The sequence below is a fragment of the Littorina saxatilis genome, linkage group LG13, assembly GCF_037325665.1.
Source record: "Littorina saxatilis isolate snail1 linkage group LG13, US_GU_Lsax_2.0, whole genome shotgun sequence".
Taxonomy (NCBI): Eukaryota; Metazoa; Mollusca; class Gastropoda; order Littorinimorpha; family Littorinidae; genus Littorina; species Littorina saxatilis.
In genome coordinates this window covers 28,460,714-28,471,632 of record NC_090257.1, presented here as the reverse complement: position 1 = coordinate 28,471,632, position 10,919 = coordinate 28,460,714, and the positions used below count along the sequence as shown (strand labels likewise).

At 43.1% G+C, this 10,919-nt stretch overlaps 1 protein-coding gene across 1 annotated transcript in view; it reads left to right on the top strand.

The window, feature by feature from the left end:
* The window catches only part of LOC138945442 (uncharacterized), a 387,771-nt gene that overhangs the window by 45,216 nt on the left and 331,636 nt on the right, over nucleotides 1–10,919 (top strand). The window lies entirely within an intron of this gene.

Here is a 10,919-nt window from a genome sequence, read left to right as displayed (position 1 = left end):
ATGTATTTTTTTTTAGAAAGGGTGAGAGCGACGTTCGAACAATTACAGCAGAACCCACCTCTCCAAAACAGAGTCACGTAGAAGACCTCGGTCATTCTGCCTATTAAGTGCAGGTGGCTGGTTACGCCTAAACACGCATACACCTGTGTGTCTCATCTAAACTAAAGTCGTGCTAACATCCGGGAACATGCCTCCAATGGCTTCACCGTGAGGGCGTAAAACAACATTTGTGACCCTCCACCACGGAATGAGTCGCATGTCACCTTTGCATGATTTTCATATTTTTACATTTTCCTAAAGAGTTTTTTATGCTCTATCCAGTGGTGAAAACCGTTTCAGAAAAGAGCGAAAACTGTTTGAGTTATAAGCCTGTGACTAAGGTGACCCTCACACTGTTACCAAACACTCCCCGGACTTATATTAAGCCTAGCGCAGAACCGCGCGAGGTGACATGCGACTCATTTCGTGGTGGAGGGTCACATTTATCATCACTGATCTTTCATACTCAGATTTCACGTGTAATGTACAATTTATTTTTGTATAGTAAATATTTGTTCTTTTTTGGTTGCCATATCTTGCATCTTCGCGCTAGATTACAGCAAACGCGGCCTGGGACGTACGCACTCCTGGTTTTAGATGTAATATATTTCCGTCCTTTTTCATTTTAACGTCCGTCCTGTCTTGCGTTTGTACTTGTCTACACAAAACATACAGGATGCTAAATCCAAACAACAAAATGATACCGGATATTTTCACATTTAAGGCACACCCCTTCCCGATCTGAGAAACAAAGGGACATAAATAATCTAAATGAATACGATATGTGCAACATGTTTTTTAAAATTTATTTTATTTTATTTTATTTTATTTTTAATTCTTTTTTTTCTTTTTTTTTTCTTCTTCTCTCTCTTTTTTTCTTTTTTTATGTATTTTATTTTATTTTTATTTATCATCCTCTTTTTGCTTATAATTTATGTGCAACATGTTAAAATTGCGCTCGGCCTCATTTGTTTGATGACACTCCTTCCCGTGAAAACAGTTCGGATCACTGTCTTAGGTCTGGCAGACTTGTACATGGGATAAGACCAAACTGGTGGCATATACCCCCCCCCCCCCAAAAAAAAAAAAAAAAATAAAAAAAGAACAGCCTGGGTGCTCTCTGTGCACCATCAGAATTTGTTCGATGAATTGATTTTGTAAAAGACACTGACTTTCAAAAAATGTGTTCTACATCAAACTCCAAACTCACCACAGCAAGCAGTCAGGGTGTTGGATTTTGGTATGTGTCCAAGTGGAGGGATGGGTTTATCCCATGGGAAAGCCACCGGCACGGTTGGCCTCGTGGTAAGGCGTCCGCACCGTGATCGGGAGGTCGTGGGTTCGAACCCCGGCCGGGTCATACCTAAGACTTAAAAATTGGCAATCTAGTGGCTGCTCCGCCTGGTGTCTGGCATTATGGGGTTAGTGCTAGGACTGGTTGGTCCGGTGTCAGAATAATGTGACTGGGTGAGACATGAAGCCTGTGCTGCGACTTCTGTCTTGTGTGTGGCGCACGTTATATGTCAAAGCAGCACCGCCCTGATATGGCCCTTCGCGGTCGGCTGGGCGTTAAGCAAACAAACAAACATGGGAAAGCCTGGTCAGAGCTGAGACGGTGAGCCAAACTAACTAACGGAAGGACTGTACCTTTAAAAGCGCTGTAAATAACGTATCGACTCATCTTTTCAAATCGTCGTCCTTACGCAATTTTGGCGTAAGTCGATTTTTGGCGATTTTGACTTTTTTTGCGCTTTGGACTAAGCAAATTCATTCTCCGTTACCTGGTGCTTTCAGAATCTAAATGCGTTACCCGGAAGTGGTGAAATCCACCCGTAACGTAGCTTTTTGATGTGCAGAAATGTGCAGAAAAAAGCGTAAGTCCCAGAGAGGAAACGGCGTAACTCTACCAGAGAATAATGATGTACTTAACAGTCTCTGACTCTACTGATCAGAGAAATCGGCCACAAAATGGCGTAGGTCTACCAGAGAAATCGGCCACAAAATGGCGTAACTCTACCAGAGAAATCGGCCACAAAGTGGCGTAACTCTACCAGAGAATATGGCCACAAAATGGCGTAACTCTACCCGGCAGAGAATATGGCCACAAAATGGCGTAACAGTTCCAACAGTTTTCTCTCTCTGGAAAAGTTGCAGAAATCGACTTACGTAAAAATGTGCGTGTCGACGACGAAATACGAAACGACGGAGCACCAAAACCGACTTATACAACTTATTTAAAAATAACTCATACTCTACATCAATTTTTAAAAAATTCATTATGATTCATTCGCTTGCGGCTTCGTGGCAGGCGGAAGGAAAAATCAGCCAGATACGTTTTCATTATTGTTTGTCTGTGCACTTAAAAGACCGTTAATTGGGTCGATATATTTGTGAATGTATTGTCAATAACAAACGTTCCAACAACCTACCTTTCTTTACACCCCCGGTATAGGGGTGTGTATAGGTTTCGGTCGATGTTGTTTGTTTGTTTGTTTGTTTGTTTGTGTGTTTGTGTTTGCATATAGATCTCAAGAATGAACGGACCGATCGTCACCAAACTTGGTGAACAGGTTCTATACATTCCTGAGACGGTCCTTACAAAAATTGGGACCAGTCAAACACACGGTTAGGGAGTTATTGGTGGATTAAGATTATACAAGGACTTATAGAGGGACATCTTAATGGTCAAAGGGAAATAACCATTCTCACTCAGTCACTGCCACCAACTGAGAAGGTTATTTCCCTTTGACGGGGGTGTTTTTCCTACCTCGGAGGAATTTCTTGTTATTAGAATAGGAACAAGAGACTGTAGGTGAGAAGAACAAGAACAAGATAACAGTGAAAATGTACTCAGCAAAAACATAGACGTGTGTGTGTTTGCGTGTGTGTGTGTGTTTGTGTGTCTGTCTGTCTCTCTTTGACTCTGTCTCTGTCTCTGTCTATGTCTCTCTTTCTCTCACTCCCTCTGTCTCTCTCTGTGTCTATGTCTCTCTCGCTCTATCTCTCTCTCTATCTCTCTCTCTATCTCTCTCACTCTCTCTCTCTCTATCTCTCTCACTCTCTCTCTCTCTCTCTCTCTCTCTCTCTATCTCTATCTCTTTCAGTCATCTCTCCTTTTATGTTTTTAGTATTTTTTTGCTGATGAAGATACAATGCCGTGTTCGGGTTTTTTTTTACATTTAGTCAAGTAGTGTTTTATATTGTGTCAGCATTGTTTCTGGTACACGGTGAGTACTTTTCCATTGTCAGCTTGTTCATTATTGGAGTCTTGAATATGTTGCAGGTGCTGACGAGAGTAAGTCTCTGCCTTGCTCACGTTCGTACGACTCCTTCCTTTCATGGTTTCCTTCGGTGGCTGTATTTAGCTCGGCTGACACAAAACCAGATAATTGATCTTTACAACTTCTCGTCAGGACACACTCAGGCTTGCATGTCTTGTTTTTTGTTAAATAGAGTGAAGTTAGATAGAAAAGCAACATCCTGGGTTTTGCTTCCGCCTGTTCATTTGAGTAAACATCAATTCAATCTTTCTCGGTCTGTTTCCTACATTTTTTCAGCGTCTGTTGATTTGAGGAAACATCATTTCAGTCTTTCACTGTCTACATCATAGATTTCCCCGGCCTGTTGATTGTAGCAAACGGCATTATTTCAGTATTTCACTGTCTGCATTGCATCCTAGATTTTTTTCCCGCCTAATAATTTTAGCAAACATTATAGTGTATACGTTATTTGTATTTTTGACCAAAATATGACATTTTACACAGATCGAGACAGTCAGTGTTCCTCCGAGACCGTTCTAGCGGTCGAGGTGAACAAAGACTGTCGAGAACAATGACAACACACATACACACACACACACACACACACACACACACACTGGTTTACACACACACACACAAATACATGTTTTGACACCGTTAAGTTGACTTTTTTCCCGTTAAGTTGACTTTTTTGACGGAAAGAATGTTATCACACCATTGAAATGACATTCTTTCCGTCCTCTATAGGCGACGAAATAGGTCAAATTTTGTGCATTTTTTAGTGGAAAATGCTTCGATGCCGGAGCGGGTACTGGACCCAGTGCCGTTGTAGTGCAAGTGCACTACAAAGGCACTGCACCCAGTGCCGTTGTTGTGACGTCAAAACAACGGGGTGCGTCAAAACAATTCGGCTCCATTTTCAGGCCAAAGTCAAAACGACGCGGTCTTAACAAACAAACACACACACACACACACACACACACACACACACACACACACACACACACACACACACACACACACACATATACACACACACACACACAAACACACACACACACACACATATAACGCCGGTGCGCCACACACAAGACAGAAGTCGCAGCACAGGCTTCATGTCTCACCCAGTCACACTATTCTGACACCGGACCAACCAGTCCTAGCACTAACCCCATAATGCCAGACGCCAGGCGGAGCAGCCACTAGATTGCCAATTTTAAAGTCTTAGGTTTGACCCGGCCGGGGTTCGAACCCACGACCTCCCGATCACGGGGCGGACGCCTTACCACGAGGCCAACCGTGCCGGTAGTAGTCACTGAGACCAAGTCGGCAATAAGTCTGCCATGTGAACGGTGTCGACGATTAAGTCCTGATTTAGTAACAGGTTAACTTTATGTGCAGACTCAGAGACGGTGTCCATGTTTCACCCCCGTGTCACCACTGTAGCACGCAAAAAACCTCGGTCATTCTGCCAAAAGTGCAGGTGGCTGATTACACCTAAACACCTGTGTAGCCTATATCATCTCAAGTCGGGGTACATACCTGTAATGGTTTCTCCGCGAGGGCGTAAAACAACATTATTATCAACTTAGGTAAAAGGATGGTTTTAGCTCATGTAAAATCTTAGGCAGGTCAGAGGTGAACGATCTTTTACACGCAAAGGATGTGACATCCTGGATGTCTTTCCGCCTTGCAATTACAGCAGCCATCATTTATTTCAGTGTTAACGGCCCTCTTCTTCCCGTGTAAGTAATTCGGCTAACCCTAGTTTTCAGATAAAGCTAGGCTTTTACATGAGATAAGACCATCCCTCCACTTGGTCACATGCCAAACATGAACAGCCTGGAACCTCTCTGGCCCAGTTGGAATTTTTTGATGAATTAATTTCGTGAAAGCGACTGGTGGCTTTTTTGTTTTTAAAAGACAAAAATTCATTCAAATATTCAAACTCACCGCGGCAAGCAGTCATGGTGTTGATTTTTGGTATGTGACCAAGTACAGGGTAGCTCTTATCACATTTAAAGCCGCCTGGCTATATCTGAGTGACGGTGTACCTGAGATTGGGAGCCGCACTGTGTTCACGATTAAGTCGAGTGTGCCTTTACCTTTCTGCGTTTTTTTGACGGCAGAACACTTTGACAGAAGATAGAATGATTGTACAATACATGTGCAGTGTCAGGTAGCACAAAAGGTAAGTAACTGTCGTGTAAGCAAAGCAAGGTAAGCAGACGACCGGATTTACATTCCAGTTCGCGGTTCATTACCCAATCGTAACAAGTTCAGCCGTCATGTGATTGCGCTGGGGTCAGATGCTTCGATTTTTAGTCCTCCGCCACCTACACATGGTGATCCGTAAAGGACATAAACCAAGGAGTAGTCAGTTGAGGTCAAAGGGATGATGTTACTGCTTTTCACGTCCACGCAGCACGGAATTCAGACCGATTCTGTTAGCGCTGTTTCAGCAAAATAAAAAGAAATATAATTATATAGACAACAAGTTCAGATATAACACCTTTAGGCCGAAGCTTCTCAACCTAAGCATCAATCACAGAAAGCCAGATTTGATTGCACTACATTCGGGGCGGTAAGTTTGTGTTAACAGAAAGCAAGAGTAATGCAGAACATGTCTTCTAGCATTGATACAATGACAACATATACAGTAACATGTAATGCAATATAATAAATCTGTATTATTCTCAACAGAAAACTTTGTTTTGCAGCATGGAGCGCAAACCGGATCAAAAACCAACATGCGATTACACACAAGGAATGTTAACAGGAAAATTACACACAATTTACTGACATATCCTCATACAAACAGACAGACAGACAGACAGACAGACGGACGGACAGACGGGCGGGCAGACTGACGGATGGTCTTATCCCATGTAAAAGCCTGGCCAGAACTCAATCAATGAGTCTTATATCGCGCATATTCCGTGGGTACAGTTCTAGGCGCTCTGCAGTGATGCCGTGTGAGATGAAATTTTATACGGCCAGTAGATTGCAGCCATTTCGGCGCATATTTACCTTTCACGGCCTATTATTCCAAGTCACACGGGTATAGGTAGACAATTATTAACTGTGCCTAAGCAATTTTGCCAGGAAGGACCCTTTTGTCAATCGTGGGATCTTTAACGTGCACACCCAATGTAGTGTACACGGGGGGAGGTTCGGACACCGAAGAGAGTCTGCACACAAAGTTGACTCTGTGAAATAAATTTCCGTCGAACCTGGGATCGAACTCACGCTGACAGCGGCCAACTGAATACAAATCCAGCGCGCTACCAACTGAGCTATATCCCCACTGAGGTGGCGAGCCCAACTGTTTGCATTGGAAGGAGTGTGCGATATTGTTCGCGGATTGTAAACGACCAACGGCAACTACGAAACTACCACACGGATTTTCAGGTACAAGTTATAAGGCCTAAACCAAAAAATCAGTGTTTCCGGTTCCCGACCGACCCTTTTTTTTCCCTCCCGACCCTACATTTTTTTTATTCACCATTCAAAAAAAAGAGAAAAGAAATAAAAAGATTAAACTCAGACTTTACAAAGAAAGCTAGTCTCCCATGACATCCAGGGAACACAGCTCGCACGAGTTCCGGGCAAAAAAACCCGCCACATGCGCCGTCGTACAAGAAAAAGAAGACTTGAATGATAAAAAACAATATACAAACAAACAACAACAAACAAACAAAAACAATAAAATAAACAAAACAAAAACAAGTAACCTACCTACCGACCCTCATTTTTCGGCCTTTTCAGCAGAAACAACCATTTAATTTTCATGGGGCCCAATGCTCAACTAGCGTTTTCCCTGTACAAAACGCCGAGTATAATTTCTGTCCGACTTAAAAAAGAAACGCTTAAAAAATGTACAATTCAAGCGCTTCCAAACCCGGAAGACTTTCAACATTGGGGCATACATGTTTGATTTTGTATTCTGCTTTTCGGTTTTGTTAAAATCAACACTTGTACATTTGGCCTATTACGACGCATTGAATGATCACGGAACACTTCCTGAACGGTTCCAAAAAGTAATACCAAAGCGATACTACTCGAGGAGTGGCGATTGCATAACACACACACACACACACACACGCGCACGCACAGACACAGACACAGACACACAGACAAAGACAAAGACACAGACAAAGACACAGACAAAGACACACAGACACAGACACACACAGACACACAGACACAGACACAGACACACAGACAGACAGACACACACACATACACACACACAGACACACACACACACACATACACACACACACACACACACACTCCTACACACACACACATACACACACACAGACACACACACACAATTAACCCCTAAATGAGCCTAAAATCGACTTTGCGAAGTCTTTATACACTTACAGAAAGATCAGTGCCAAAGATTCGGCAGCCAGCTTTCATCAAGTACACCTCGCCAACTCGACTTCGCCCATTTAATTGGAGGCTTACAGAAAAGTAGAATGCCGAAAAACCAGTGACATTGGTTTGAGTTGAAAATACCGGTTCGCCTCTCTCTCTCTCTGTCTCTCTCTCTCGTTCTCTCTCTCTCTTTCTCTTTTTCCCTCTCTCTCTGTCTCTCTCCATCTCTCTACCTCTCCTCATCTCCCTCTTTATCCCTCTCTCTCTCTTTCTCTTTCTCTCTTTCTCCTTCTCTCTGTCTCTCTCCTCATCTCTCTGTCTCTCTCTCTCTGTCTCTCTCCGTCTCTATATCTCTCCTCCTCTCTCTCAGACACACACACACACACACAGCGCACACACACACACACACACACGCACACACACACATACACACACACACACACACACACATACACACACACACACAGACACACAAACACACACACACACACACAATTCATCAAAAAACACCACTCTGTACAGAAAGTAGCCAGGCTGTGGATTTTTGGTATGTGTCAAAGTGGAAGAAGAGTGTTATTCCATGTCAGTAAAATCCTGGACGGATCAGTGGTCATTGGCTGTATGGTCTTCACGAGAAGATTTTTGTTTTTTTAATTGTCTCTTCAGCTGATATTGGTATTCGAGAACGATGCATTTTTGTTTTTTTCAGTTCACCCAGCAAGCTCCATGCCTAAAAAGAGAGAGAGAGAGAGAGAGAGAGAGAGAGAGAGAGAGAGAGAGAGAGAGAGAGAGAGAGAGAGAGAGAGAGAGAGAGAGAGAATACGAATACGAACGTTTAATTGCTAGGCCATTGGCCCCTTGCAATGGGGAAGGAAGGGAAGGGAAATCGGTGTACACATAGTTTCGAAAACATGAAACGTTTAACAATGCACCGATCATAGGGATGATTTACAGTTTCCATCCCTTTCCCGACACGGTAGTTTCCACGTTAGTGTTCGTATTGTCCGTTTGTTCTGTGTAATGCAATTTACACCGTTCTCCAAAATGTCATGATGAGAACAAAAGTCCCGAGTCACACCCACAACATCGATACGATATCCGAACCGAATAGCTTTGCTGTCAACCGAGGTAGAATTTAGTCACATCCCGGAGTACAGACACTTAAAGCTGTGGTCTATTTATGACTTTCCGGGGCTACGAGGTTGAAAAATAGGGATAAAATCATGTACAGAATTCTGTACAGCAAACGCTACCCGAAACCCCACCTATACGGCGTGTATGACCTTGAGAGCTTCAGTCAACGCTTGAATTTTGCAGTGGTAACATCCGGTTTGCTCTCTCAGAGCTGAGCATATTTTGTCAAGAAGGATCGAGCAGAAAAAATAAACGACTTGGCAGGGATTCGAACTCAAGGCCTCGGAGCCTCCAAATGTCGGGACCGATGTCTTAACCGCTAGGCCACTTCACCAGTGTTGTCAACGATAAAAAATTTGATAATTTTATATCATTCTTCGCTTGAATTACCATCCATGCATTGCAAAAACGTAAAAATTGCCATTCTTTCTTTATTTGGTGTTTAACGTCGTTTTCAACGACGAAGGGTTATATCGCCATTAAAATTTGGCTTTTCTTTGCAAACATGTTTCACGGAATCGCAGTACATGTTTACACCGTCATGCTACACGACATTCGCGCCATGCAAATAGCTGCGATATCTCTATTTACAACATGCAAGAAAAATGACAAGAACAGTAATTGAATCTCTCCGAAGCTCTGTGCAGTTGAAAACAGACATCAAAGAAATAGTTATACATGTATTCACTTCTGAACAATGGGCGGATAGAGATATAAATCATGCTGCTTCAAGAATAACATAACATGGATTTATATCAATGTTTTTACTTCTTTTTCTCATTTGGCGCAGTAGCCTAGTGGTTAGGACATCAGACACGAAGTCTCGAGGTCGAGAGTTCAAAATTTCGCCGGGGCGTTTATTTTTTCCCCTTGATCTCTCTTGAAGATAAAATATGATCAGTCTTGAGATAGCAAACCGGATGTTATCCCTGCAAAATTCAAGCGTTGACTGAAGCTCTCAAGGTCATACACGCCGTATAGGTGGGGTTTCGGGTAGCGTTTGCTGTACAGAATTCTGTACATGATTGTATCCCTATTTTTCAACCTCGTAGCCCCGGAAAGTCATAAATAGACCACAGCTTTAATGTAGCGCAGTTCGGAGTTGATCGGCGAATTTCCTCTTGTCGACGGGTGACCCATGGCGAAGCTTGTCGAGGTACTCCTTCTCTTCTTGTATCATGTGGCGAGTTGCTTGCTTGATCATCCAGTACGTGCCTGGACTTTTGTCGGTGCTGCAATCGGTGACCAACACGAAATCGTCTGTTTCACATAGCAATGATTGTCTGTCATCTGTGTTGTCACGAACCACCCTTCGAAAAGAGTTGTTTCTGTGAACATGTTTCACTGCACGCACAGCTGATCGGTCCTTCAGTCCCGACACATACTCCTTTACGGCCGACAGACTGTAACCTAGGTCAGATGCCTTATTCTCTGATGTATCTTGTGTTTTTGTGACTTCTCCGGTCCGAGACTGTGTTTTCAACAGCCAGGTATCCAAAACAGACAGTACGCCACGTGACTCAGTGGCCCGTGGCGACAATAGCACAACTTCAGCCTCACCTTGTTTATTGTTATTACGTCAGAGGGCGTGTTGTCATCAGTGCGTGCAGCACGTGCAAAAATGTCACTGTCACTGTGTTGTGTGTCACTTTCACATTCCAGCAGTTGTTGTTGATTTCCTTCTTGTGTCGAAACAAGGGTAGCGGGATTGAACAGTGAAGGGATTTCATGACTTGCCTTCAATGTGTCGACACGGGTTTCTTCTTCTTTATTTCTCTTTCTTTCTTCTGCTCGCAGCTTGTCGCGCTGAAGAATTTGCATTGTCATTCATTCTCTCTCTCTCTCTCTCTCTCTCTCTCTCTCTCTCTCTTTCTCTCTCTCTCTCTTTCTCTCTCTCTCTCTCTCTCATTCTCTCTCATCATCATCTTCATCCTCATCCTCCTCATCATCACCCCCCCTTCCCACTTTATCTTGTTATATTTGCTTTACTGTGTGTTTGTGCGTCCCAAGGTCAGCAGATTGTAAGAAAAGGCCTAGCCTTAAATCTTAATCCTTTTAAAATAAAGTTTAGTTCAGTTCAGTTCTATCTCTTCAAGT